This window comes from Zea mays, chromosome 10 (assembly GCF_902167145.1).
Source record: "Zea mays cultivar B73 chromosome 10, Zm-B73-REFERENCE-NAM-5.0, whole genome shotgun sequence".
In the NCBI taxonomy this organism is placed as follows: Eukaryota; Viridiplantae; Streptophyta; class Magnoliopsida; order Poales; family Poaceae; genus Zea; species Zea mays.
In genome coordinates, this window is record NC_050105.1 from 32,168,062 (window position 1) to 32,178,964 (window position 10,903).

The following is a 10,903-nucleotide window of genomic DNA, read 5'->3' on the forward strand; positions in this document are numbered from 1 at the left end:
CGAACAATAACTTGAATGGTGTAAAACCTGTTGACCTTGATATAGTTGTATTGTGGCTCCACACCACTTTAACCAACTCATCTGGCCACTTTCCTCTAGGCTGATTGAAGATTAACTTTATTATTCATGTCATTATAATACCATTTGCCCTTTCAACTAGTCCGTTTGATTTCGGGTGCCTGACTGATGCAAAATGAATTTTCGTGCCGATCTGATTGCAGAAATCTTTGAAAGTTTCAGCATCAAACTGTGTTCGATTGTCCACAGTTATAGCGTTCGACACACTGAAGCGACAAACTATATTCTGCCAGAAGAATTTTTGGACTGTAGCCGAAGTTATTGTAGCCAATGGCTTCGCTTCGATCCACTTAGAAAAATATTCTACCGCCACCACAACATATCTCAAGTTGCCCTGCGCTGGTGGAAGTGGACCTAGCAGATCCAGGCCCCATCTCTGCAACGATTAGGTTGGTTGTATTAGTTGAGTCAATGATGAGGGTTGCTTCTGATCTCTTGCATATTTTTGGCAATTTTCGCACTTTTGAACCAAATCTGTTGCGACCGAAGTTTCCTTTGGCCAATAGAATCCTTGTCGGAAAATCTTTCCCAGAAGAGGTCTAGACCCAATGTGGGATCCACACAATCCTACATGTATCTCCTTCATTAGTTCTATACCTTTGGTTCTGGACAAGAATTTGAGAAGTGGGGAACAAACTCCATGTTTATATAATTACGCTTCTATTATGACATATGGTCTTGTTCTTGCTTCCATTCTTTTGTTATAAACATCATCATCCGAGAGACAGTTACCCTAAAGGAAAGATATAATATCAGTCCTCCAATCTTCACTATGGACAGGAGATATTGTGAGCACTACTCTTTCGAGGAGTTCAACCGAAGGTGCTCTTATTGTCTCAAAAAATACTTCCGAAGGTAGAGGAAGCCCCTGTGCCACTGACTTGGCTAGCAGATCTGCATGCTAATTTTCCCCTCTTGGAATATTCTTAACAGAAAATCCTTCGAAAGAAGCTTCAAGCCTTCCAACTATGTCCAGGCATTTCTCAAGCTTCGGATCTCTTGCCTTGCAACTCTTGTGAACATGACCAGAAATAACTTGAGAGTATGTTTTAAGGACTGCCCTTCTTATTCCCATCGCCTTTAACTTTCGAAGCCCCAAAAGTAAAGCTTCGTATTCAGCAATATTATTTGTACAGCTGAAGTCAAGCCTGTCTACATAGCATGTTCTGACTTTGGAAGGTGCAACTAGGACAACAGCCGCACCTGCCTCGAAGGTACCCTAGGAACCGTCACAGAACATTGTTTAAGCTTCGGCATCTTTATTTGCTTCTTCTTCCTGAGCCCCTGGCGTCCAATCAGCAATGAAGTCTGCTAACGCCTGGGACTGAATTGAGGATCTATGCACATAGTCAATACTGAATTCATTAAGCTCCGCAGCCCACTTTCCAATCCTTCCAGTAGCTTCTCTGTTCCTCATAATATCCTTCAGAGGCTGTGATGAAGGAACAATTATGTGGTATGCTTTAAAATAATGTCGAAGCTTCCTGGAGGCCATTAACACAGCATACAACACCTTCTCCAATTATGTATAGTTTTTTTGATAAACTTAGAACTTCGGAGACAAAGTATACTGGGGCTTGCTTTTTAATTTGTCCTTCAAGCTTCTCCAGTACAAGCGCCGCACTCACTGTAGAGTGCGAAGCTGCCACATACAATAGTAATGGAGCCCCTGGCGCAGGTGGAGTTAATGTTGTTAGATCAATCAAGTATTGCTTTAGCTCTTCGAAGGCTTTCTGTTGAGCTGGGCCCCATTAAAAAACTTCGGCTGACTTTAGTATTTCAAAGAATGGCAAGTTTCTTTCTGCTGATCTAGATATGAATCTATTCAATGACGCCAGTCTTCCTGTCAGCCGTTGGGCCCCCCTTCTTTATGCTTGGCGGCTCCATCCGAAGGATAGCTTCGATCTTGCTTTGGTTTGCTTCAATCCCCTTCATTGAAACTAGACAGCCAAGGAACTTACCCTTCTTCACTCTGAAGACACATTTTTCTAAATTTAATTTCAGGCCAGCTTGCCTGAAATTAGCAAATGTTTCTTGCAGATCAGTAATGTGATTTTCTTGCTTCGTGCTTTTTACTATGATGTCGTCAACGTATGTTAGCACATTTCTGCCTATCTGGGAATGAAGGACCTTGGCTGTAATTTTGCTTAAGCTTCCTCCAACATTCTTGAGCCCCTTAGGCATCCAAAGATAGCAATAGGTCCACTGGGAGTTATGAAGCTAGTCTTCGGCTCATCTTCCTTCTTCATCCATATTTGATGATATCCTGAGTAGCAATCCAGCAGACTCATAAGCTCTGAAGAAGCTGCTGCATCTACAAGAGAGTCTATTCTTGGTAATGGAAATTCGTCTTTTGGACAGGCCTTGTTAAGATCTGTGAAGTTAATAAACATTCTCCATTTGCCATTGGCCTTCTTCACCATAACAGTATTAGCTAGCCACTCTGGATATTTTACCTCTCTGATGACACCAGCACTGAGAAGCCTTTATACTTCATTCCGAGCACCTTCGGCTTTATCATCAGACATTTTTCGAAGCCTTTGCTTTCTTGGCCTGAAGGATGGGTCGACATTGAGTGAATGTTCAATGACGTCTCTATTGACACCACAGAGATCATTAGCCGACCAAGCAAAAACATCTTTGTTGCTGAATAAAAACCTTATCAAAGTTTTCTCCTCCTCTTCAGATAGTTGAGACCCCAGCAGTACCTTCTAAAAGGGAAATGTGCCCTTGGGCCATTTCTAAGTATTTTGGTGATTAAGTGTTCAACACAAGTGCCTAAGTGTTAAATTGTGCCAAGGACTCAAGAAGTGCAAATCAAGATTAAAGGTATGTTTCTAGACTTAGTACATTGTTTTGAAGACTAATGTATTGTGTCTAAGTGCTAGAAATAGGAGAAACAATAATGGAGAAGTTGGCTGTGTACAGCCAACAGACTGCTCAGTTTGGGTGCACCGGACTGTCCGGTGGTGCACCGGACAGTGTCCGGTGCGCCAGGCTGGCTCTGGTGAAAAGGCCGCTCTCGAGACTTCGTCGGCGGCATACGGCTAAAATTCACCGGACTGTCCGGTGAGCCAACTATCGGCCCGACCAACGGTCGGCCGCGTAATCCGCGTGCGACACGTGGCAGAGCCAACGGTCAGAAGGGGGCACCAGACTATCCGGTGCGCCAACGGTTCTGGATCTCCAACGGTCGGCTTCGCCAAAGAAGGAAAGAAATCCGCACCGGACAGTGTCCGGTGGTGCACCGGACTGTCCGGTGCGCTAGGCGACAGAAGGCAAGAATTGCCTTCCTGGAATGCTCTCAACGGCTCCTAGCTGCCTTGGGGCTATAAAAGGGACCCCTAGGCGCATGGAGGAGTACACCAAGCATTCTCTAAGCATTCCTAAGCACCAAGACTCCAATTCTGCGCATTCGATTCTTTGTGATAGCAACTAGAGCTCCATTTGAGTAGAGAACTCTTTGGGTTGTGTTGTGAGCTCGAGTTGTGACTTGTGTGCGTGTTGTGCTCCGATTTTGTGTCTTGTGTGCTTTACTCATCCCAGCCTTACTTCCGTGCTTCTTTGTGAACATCAAATTGTAAGGGCGAGAGGCTCCAAGTTGTGAAGATTCCTCGCAAGCGGGATATAGTAAAGAAAAGCAAAACACCGTGGTATTCAAGTGGGTCTTTGGACCGCTTGAGAGGGGTTGATTGCAACCCTCGTCCGTTGGGACGCCACAACGTGGAGTAGGCAAGTGTTGGACTTGGCCGAACCACGGGATAAACCACTGTGCCTATCTGTGTTGATCTTCTTGTGGTTATCGTGTCTTGCAAGAACTCCTCTCTAGCCACTTGGCTTTATTGTGCTAACTCCTAATCAAGTTTTGTGGCATTAAGTTTCAAGTTTTTACAGGATCACCTATTCACCCCCCTCTAGGTGCTCTCAATTGGTATCAGAGCCGTTCTCTTCAAGAAAGGGACTAATCGCCCGAAGAGATGGATCCTAAGGGCAAGGGGATGGTGGTCAATGATAAGGAGAAGGAGTCCTTCATCAATGATCCAAATGATGACAAGCCTACTGACTCAGGCTCGGGCCACAAAAGAAAAGACGGGAGGAAGAAGAAAACAAGGTGCATCAAGGAGATAGTCTACTACGACAGCGACGAATCTTCCTCTTCCCAAAAGGACGACGACAACGACTACGAGAAAAAGAAGACGGTTAATTCAAACTTTTCCTTTGATTATTCTCGTATTCCACAAAGTTCCAATGCTCATTTGCTTTCCATTCCCCTTGGTAACCCCCCCCCCCCACTTTGATGGAGAGGACTACGGATTTTGGAGTCACAAAATGCATAGCCACTTGTTCTCTCTCCATCCAAGTATATGGGAGATAGTAGAAAATGGAATGCACTTTGATAGTACGGATAGTCCCATGTTCATTAATGAGCAAATTCACAAAAATGCACAAGCTACTACTGTTCTTCTAGCTTCATTATGCAGGGATGAATACCATAAGGTGAGCGGCTTGGATAACGCCAAGAAGATTTGGGACACCCTCAAAATCTCACATGAGGGGAACGACGTCACCATGCTCACCAAGATGGAGTTGGTGGAGGGCAAACTTGGGAGATTCGCAATGATCAGGGGCGAGGAGCCAACCCAAATGTACAACCGGCTCAAGACCCTCGTCAACAAAATAAGGAGCTATGGAAGCACGCGATGGACGGACCACGACGTCGTCCGCCTAATGCTAAGGTCTTTTACTGTCCTTGATCCACATCTTGTGAACAATATTCGTGAGAATCCTAGGTACACCAAGATGACGCCCGAGGAGATACTTGGAAAGTTTGTAAGCGGGCGGATGATGATCAAGGAGGCAAGATACGTTGACGATGCGTTGAACGACCCAATCCACGAGCCTCAAACCATTGCTCTCAAAGCAATGAGGAGCAAGGAAGTGCTACCTAGCAAGGTGGCACAAGTTGAGGTGGCGGGACTCAATGAGGAAGAGATGGCCCTCATCATTAAGCGTTTCAAGACAGCGCTAAGGGGTCGCAAGGAGCATCCCAACAAGACCAAGACGAAGGGGAAGCGCTCATGCTTCAAATGTGGTAAGATTGGTCATTTTATCGCTAATTGTCCCGATAATGATAGTGACCAGGAACAAGGGAACAAGAGGGAAATGAAGAAGGCTTACAAGAAGGCTAAGGGCGAGGCACACCTTGGAAAGGAGTGGGACTCGGATTGTTCGTCGTCCGACTCCGACAACGAAGGACTCGCCGCCACCACCTTCAACAAGTCGGCCCTCTTCCCCAACGAGCATCACACCTGCCTCATGGCAAGGGAAAAGAAGGTAAGCACTCATAATACTAGTACTTACGCTTCCTCAAGTGATGAAGAATCTAGCGATGATGAAATAGACTATTCATGTTTATTCAAGGGCCTAGATAGAACTAAGGTTGATAAGATTAATGAATTAATTGATGCATTGAATGATAAGAATAGGTTATTAGAAAAGCAAGAGGATCTTTTGTATGAAGAACATGATAAGTTTGTAGAGGCACAAAATTCCCTTGCTTTAGAAATTAAAAGGAATGAAATGCTTTCTTGTGAATTGTCTACATGCCATGACTCTATTTCTAGCTTAAAGAGCATAAATGATGATTTGAATGCTAAGTTAGAAATAGCTAGTAAATCAACCTCTCATGAAGAACATGTTATGATTTGCAATAAGTGCAAAGATTTTAATGTTGATGCTTGTAGTGAACACCTAGTTTGCATTTCTAAACTAAATGATGAAGTGGCTAGTCTTAATGCTCAATTTAAGACTAGCAAAAATGATTTTGATAAACTAAAATTTGCAAGGGATGCCTACACTGTTGGTAGACACCCCTCAATTAAGGATGGGCTTGGTTTCAAGAGGGAAGCCAAGAACTTAACAAGTCATAAGGCTCCCATTCCCACCAAGGAGAAAGGGAAGGCCCCTATGGCAAATAGTGTTGAAAAGAACCATGCTTTCATGTACCACGATAGGAGATATTCTAGGAATGTTCATCATGATAGAAGTTGCAATGATGTTGTTTCACATGCTTATGATTCAAATGCAATGTTTGCTTCAAGTTCTTCTATTATGCATGATAGAAGTTTGGCTAGGAAAAATGTCATTCATCATGTGCCTAGGAGAAATGCTCATGTACCTAGGAAAACAAGTAATGAACCTTCTACAATTTATCATGCTTGCAATGCTTCCTTTGCTATTTGTAGAAAGGATAAGAAGGTAATTGCTAGGAAATTAGGGGCAAAATGCAAGGGAGATAAAACTTGCATTTGGGTCCCTAAGGATATTGTCACTAACCTTGTAGGACCCAACAAGAGTTGGGTACCTAAGACCCAAGCCTAAATTTGCCTTACAGGTTTATGCATCCGGGGGATCAAGCTGGATTATCGACAGCGGATGCACAAACCACATGACGGGGGAGAAGAAGATGTTCACCTCCTACGTCAAGAACAAAGATTCCCAAGACTCAATCATATTCAGTGACGGGAATCAAGGCAAGGTCAAAGGACTAGGGAAGATTGCCATTTCATCCGAGCACTCTATTTCTAATGTGTTTTTAGTTGAGTCGCTTGGATATAACTTATTGTCTGTGAGTCAACTTTGTAATATGGGATACAATTGCTTATTCACAAACGTAGATGTGTCTATCTTTAGAAGGAGTGATGGTTCATTAGCTTTTAAGGGTGTATTAGACGGCAAACTCTACTTAGTTGATTTTGCAAAAGAGGAGGCCAGTCTAGATGCATGCTTAATTGCTAAGACTAGCATGGGCTGGCTGTGGCATCGCCGCTTATCACATGTGGGAATGAAGAACCTTCACAAGCTTCTAAAGAGAGAACACGTGATAGGTCTAACAAATGTTACTTTCGAAAAAGATAGACCTTGTGCAGCCTGTCAAGCAGGTAAACAGGTGGGAAGCTCTCATCATACCAAAAATGTGATGACCACATCAAGACCTTTGGAGTTGCTTCATATGGACCTCTTCGGACCCGTCGCCTATCTAAGCATAGGAGGAAGTAAGTATGGTCTTGTTATAGTTGATGATTTTTTCCCGCTTCACTTGGGTATTCTTTTTGCAGGATAAATCTGAAACCCAAGGGACCCTCAAGCGCTTCCTAAGGAGAGCTCAAAATGAGTTTGAGCTCAAGGTGAAAAAGATAAGGAGCGACAACGGGTCCGAGTTCAAGAACCTTCAAGTAGAGTAGTACCTTGAGGAGGAAGGGATCAAGCACGAGTTCTCCACTCCCTACACACCACAGCAAAACGGTGTGGTAGAGAGGAAGAACAGGACGCTCATAGACATGGCGAGGACAATGCTTGGAGAATTCAAGACACCCGAGCGGTTTTGGTCGGAAGCCGTGAACACGGCTTGCCACGCCATAAACCGGGTGTACCTTCATCGCCTCCTCAAGAAGACTTCATATGAGCTTCTAACCGGTAACAAACCCAATGTTTCATACTTTCGTGTATTTGGGAGTAAATGCTACATTCTAGTGAAGAAAGGTAGAAATTCTAAGTTTGCTCCCAAAGTTGTAGAAGGGTTTTTGTTAGGTTATGACTCAAATACAAAGGCGTATAGGGTCTTCAACAAATCATCGGGTTTGGTTGAAGTCTCTAGCGACGTTGTATTTGATGAGACTAATGGCTCTCCAAGAGAGCAAGTTGGTGATCTTGATGGTGTAGATGAAGAAGACGTTCCAACGGCCGCAATACGCACCATGGCGATTGGAGATGTGCGGCCACAGGAACAAAAGGAGCAAGATCAACCTTCTTCCTCAACAATGGTGCATCCCCCAACTCAAGACGAAGAACAGGTTCATCAGGAGGAGACGTGTGATCAAGGGGGAGCACAAGATGATCATGTAATGGAGGAAGAAGCGCAACCGGCACCTCCAACTCAAGTTTGAGCGACGATTCAAAGGAATCATCTCGTCGACCAAATTTTGGGTGATATTAGCAAGGGAGTAACTACTCGTTCTAGATTAGTGAATTTTTGTGAGCATTACTCTTTTGTCTCTTCTATTGAGCCTTTCAGGGTAGAAGAGGCCTTGCTAGATCCGGACTGGGTGTTGGCCATGCAGGAAGAGCTCAACAACTTCAAGAGAAATGAAGTTTGGACACTGGTGCCTCGTCCCAAGCAAAACGTTGTGGGAACCAAGTGGGTGTTCCGCAACAAACAAGACGAGCACGGGGTGGTGACAAGGAACAAGGCACGACTTGTGGCAAAAGGTTATGCCCAAGTCGCAGGTTTGGACATTGAGGAGACTTTTGCTCCTATGGCTAGACTAGAGTCAATTCGCATATTGTTAGCCTATGCCGCTCACCATTCTTTCAGGTTGTTCCAAATGGATGTAAAGAGCGCTTTCCTCAACAGGCCAATCAAGGAGGAGGTGTACGTGGAGCAACCCTCTGGCTTCGAGGATGAACGGTACCCCGACCACGTGTGTAAGCTCTCTAAGGCGCTCTATGGACTTAAGCAAGCCCCAAGAGCATGGTATGAATGCCTTAGAGACTTTCTAATTCCTAATTCTTTCAAGTTTGGGAAAGCCGATCCAACTTTATTTACTAAGACTTGTGATGGTGATCTTTTGTGTGCCAAATTTATGTCGATGACATAATATTTGGTTCTACTAATCAAAAGTCTTGTGAAGAGTTTAGCAGGGTGATGACGCAGAAATTCGAGATGTCGATGATGGGCGAGTTGAACTACTTCCTTGGGTTCCAAGTAAAGCAACTCAAGGACGGCACTTTCATCTCCCAAACGAAGTACACACAAGATCTGCTAAAGCGGTTTGGGATGAAGGACGCCAAGCCCGACAAGACTCCAATGGGAACTGACGGACACACCGACCTCAACAAAGGAGGTAAGTCCGTTGATCAAAAGGCATACCGGTCTATGATAGGGTTAGACCGGATATTATGCCTAGTGTATGCATGTGTGCTAGATTTCAATCCGATCCAAAGGAGTGTCACTTAGTGGCTGTGAAGTGAATTCTTAGATATTTAGTCGCTACGCCTTGCTTCGGGATCTGGTATCCAAAAGGGTCTACCTTTGACTTGATTGAATACTCAGACTCCGACTATGCTGGATGTAAGGTCGATAGGAAGAGTACATCGGGGACGTGCCAATTCTTAGGAAGGTCCCTGGTGTCGTGGAGTTCTAAGAAACAAACTTCCATTGCCCTATCCACCGCTGAGGCCGAGTATGTTGCCGCAAGACAGTGTTGCGCGCAACTACTTTGGATGAGGCAAACCCTCAGGGACTTTGGCTACAATCTTAGCAAAGTCCCACTCCTATGTGATAATGAGAGTGCCATCCGCATGACGGATAATCCTGTTGAACACAGCCGCACTAAGCACATAGACATCCGGCATCACTTTTTGAGAGATCACCAGCAAAAGGGAGATATCGAAGTGCTTCATGTTAGCACCGAGAACCAGCTAGCCAATATCTTTACCAAGCCTCTAGATGAGAAGACCTTTTGCAGGTTGCGTAGTGAGCTAAATGTCTTAGATTCGCGGAACTTGGATTGATTTATAGCATACATGTGTTTATGCCTTTGATCATGTTCCTTAATGCATATTGTTGTTTATTTATGGTGTTCAAGTTGTACAAACACTCCCCAGACCTCAAAAGTCCATGTGTGAATGATGCACATATTAGGGGGAGATGTGCTACAACTTGACCCTTTGAGACTAACCATGTGCTTGAGTTCTCTTAATTTAGTCTCAAAGGAGGTTTGAAAGGGAAAAGGTGGACTTGGACCATGCAACTTATTCCAAGGAGGGTAACTTATTCCAAGTTCATCTTCATGCTCTTATTGCCTTTTTATTTCTTAATTGAAGATTTTGGTGAGGCAATAGGGTTCAAGGGCCAAAAATGATCCCGTTTTGGTGCTTGATGCCAAAGGGGGAGAAATTAAGGGCCAAAGCAACAAATGGATCAGCTACCACTTGAGAATTTTGAAAATAGTAGAGTTAGGACTTATTGATTTGTCAAACTTCTAAATGTCTCTTTTTGTCAAAAGTTGATCTCTTGTGGGGAGAATATTTGATTATGGGAAATAGGGGGAGTTTTTGAAATCTTTGATCAATTTGTCTTTGAACAACTCTATTTATGTCTCAACAAGTGTGTTTGACTTAGAGATAGGAAATTGAGTTTGATTTGCAAAAACAAAACCAAGTGGTGGCAAAGAATGATCCAAATATGCCAAATGTGAATCAAAACAAATTTGAGTTTTCATTTGCATTGATGTTGTACTTCTTTTAGTTGCTTTATGTTGTGTTGGCATAAATCACCAAAAAGGGGGAGATTGAAAGGGAAATGTGCCCTTGGGCCATTTCTAAATATTTTGGTGATTAAGTGTTCAACGCAAGTGCCTAAGTGTTAAATTGTGCCAAGGACTCAAGAAGTGCAAATCAAGATTAAAGGTATGTTTCTAGACTTAGTACATTGTTTTGAAGACTAATGTATTTTGTCTAAGTGCTAGAAACAGGAGAAACAATTATGGAGAAGTTGGCTGTGTACAGCCAACAGACTGCTCGGTCTGGGTGCACCGGACTGTCCGGTGGTGCACCGGACAGTGTCCGGTGCGCCAGGCTGGCTCTGGTGAAAAGGCCGCTCTCGGGACTTCGTCGGCGGTGTATGGCTAAAATTCACTGGACTATCCGGTGTGCACCGGACTGTCCGGTGAGCCAACTGTCGGCTTGGCCAACGGTCGGCCGTGTAATCCGCGCGCGACGCGTGGCAGAGCCAACGGTCAGAAGGGGGCACTGGACTGTCCGG